Here is a 2,500-nt window from a genome sequence, read left to right on the forward strand (position 1 = left end):
AAACAAACAAACAAACCACAAAAATACAAGTCGTAAAAAAACAAACTTCTGTTGGTTAACCTACAATATGAAGGATCGAAATGAAAGAAGGATCATATTATTACAAACCGAAAGTGAAGGATCATTAAAATTGAAATACAATATATATAAATATATAAATGTACCCGTCGTTGCGACACCCTAGTTAAATGGAAAGATATAAAAAAGAGAGAAAAGGAATACAGATGACCCGCCGTCTGATCTTTGCTAAATGATCTGGCATCACCGGAGTTTTTTTGGTCCGTGTTGCGTTCGCTCTATTCGAAATGAAACTCGCGGAGGCGAAGAATTGTTAAAAGTTTACGAAGCGTCTAGGAGTGGTTAAAACTGAGAGAGTTGAAACTACGATGTATTAGAACGAGCAACCGTCGAAACTTTGTTTTCGCGACGTTCTTTTCGTCGCTCTCGTCCCCACGCTCCTACGCTTTGGTTGTTTCTTTGCCATCCGTGTTGCGATAAAAAGATTTCTCCATTGTCCAAAAAGGACGGATCGAGATTCTTCTTTCGAGAGGGAGAGAGAGGTACTTGCGGGTAACCTGGAATCTACGAAACACGCACCGTGGTAAGATTCGTGCGTCCGCCTGATCGATGTGTGTTGTTTACGGACCGGCTGAGAAGCGACGATAGCGAGTCTTTGAAAAACTATGTGTCCATTAGTTAGACCGATCGTCGCCGGCCGTGTGTCTGTTCGAATCTCGCAACCCACGATTCAGCGACAGGACGCGCGCTCGCATTCCTTGTGTGCGTTCGTACTTTTCAAGGTTTTTAAATGTACTTTACGCCCGACCGTCGAGAGGAGCGTGCCACTGGGCGTTTCTCCGACGGTTTCCGTCCTTGGACGCGATCGTGTCGTCAACGATCGAACAAACAAACAAACAAATACGTTGGCGACGCCCGAATTCGCTCTCCCGCACGCGCCGGGTGGGAGAGTGATGTGGGTATCGAATGTGATGCGTGTTAATAATGAAAATAACACTCTAAAGATCTAAAGAGTTTGAAATACAAAATTTTACGATTACCCTGAACGGTGGATCACTTGGCTCGTGGGTCGATGAAGAACGCAGCTAATTGCGCGTCAACGTGTGAACTGCAGGACACATGAACATCGACATTTCGAACGCACATTGCGGTCCACGGATACAATTCCTGGACCACGCCTGGCTGAGGGTCGTTTTCTTAACAAAAGACTGCTTGCGTTTGCTTCTCGAAAAAAGAGTAATTCATTTCTTTCTAAACATCTCGCCGTCGTTCAACGAAAGTAGAACGTTTCGGAGCGGGATTATCGAACGAAATTGAAAGAATGAATGAACGATAAACAAAGAAAGAGTCGCAACGTACGAGCGATAGTTGGGCAGTTCGTCGGCGTTTGTCGTGGAAACGATGTGACGAAAATCGCAACCGATACACTAAATGCAGGCCGTTAAAGGAGAAAAACAAATTTCGAAATATCTCTTCGAACTAGCGCAAGTGCGTCACGGCGCGCGAGTCGTTCGTTAAAATTTATAAACGACCGCCCGTGAAAGCACCGAGTTCTCGGAAGATAATCTATAAAGATTCTCCATCCTGCTGGAAGTTATCGGATCGGCGCGATTGTTCACTTGTAGAAATCCACGCTCCCGACGTTGCCAGAAACGATATTTACGAAAGGTGTGTCAAAAATAAACGAAAGAAGCTCTCCTATAAATTTAGAAAAAGCAAACGAGTGAAATGTTTGAGATGATAATTTGCTGAAATGCAAGCTCGAATAGCCCCAGGGTTTCGAATGATTCCCCGCGCTTTATACATCTCTCTGTTTACAAACGGTGTATAAATGAAAGATCGCTTCAGATGGGTCGTCGCTGTTTGACGCGCGATGCTGTTCCTTTTTTTTTGTCTGTCTGTGCGTTTAGCTTCGCTAAACAAGTTAAATGGTTAAAAAGCGTCGAAAAAGCGAATACACACGCGACAAGACAAATCTAACGAGTAAAGGAACGCTCCGCTCCAAGATAAAAATGGTTGTTTACAATCAATACAGCGTTTCGGTACCCCTGATCGTAGTCTGAAACTGTGTAACAAAAGAGAGGAAAGCGAATGGTGAAGGAACTTCGAAGCCTCCGTGGCGTGGCTAGAACTTGTGATAAAAGTATGTTTGCAGCAATTATGCATGCTCCCGTTAAAACAGCATTTCAATGTCTCGCATGGCTTAAAGCTCTAGGAGGCTTCAACATTTAGAATACATACGGACTACTTCGTTTGTTAAAGATAAGCGAAGACCGCGCGACCATCGCTCGGTCGTCCAGTCCTCGAAAGTTTTGTTGCGTTCCAAAGAAGAGACAAATGGGGTTTACCCTTGCGCTAAGGGGAGAAGAAGAGAAAAGCAGTTGTTAAATCTAAGAGGTGTGTGGAGTACATCGCGTGTTGGTTAAAATTGTTAAATGAAGTATACGCGAAATGTTCTCTCGCTCTTGCTTTTCCTCTTGCT

At 44.2% G+C, this 2,500-nt stretch overlaps 1 non-coding gene across 1 annotated transcript; it reads left to right on the forward strand.

Annotated features, from left to right (window-relative positions):
- The first annotated feature begins 1,055 nt into the window (after positions 1-1,055).
- LOC143307835 (5.8S ribosomal RNA) lies at positions 1,056-1,210 on the forward strand. Its single transcript, XR_013064895.1, has one exon. It is a non-coding gene; the product is annotated as a 5.8S ribosomal RNA (ribosomal RNA).
- Positions 1,211-2,500: the final 1,290 nt, after the last annotated feature.

This window comes from Osmia lignaria, unplaced genomic scaffold, assembly GCF_051020975.1.
Source record: "Osmia lignaria lignaria isolate PbOS001 unplaced genomic scaffold, iyOsmLign1 scaffold0084, whole genome shotgun sequence".
NCBI lineage: Eukaryota > Metazoa > Arthropoda > Insecta > Hymenoptera > Megachilidae > Osmia > Osmia lignaria.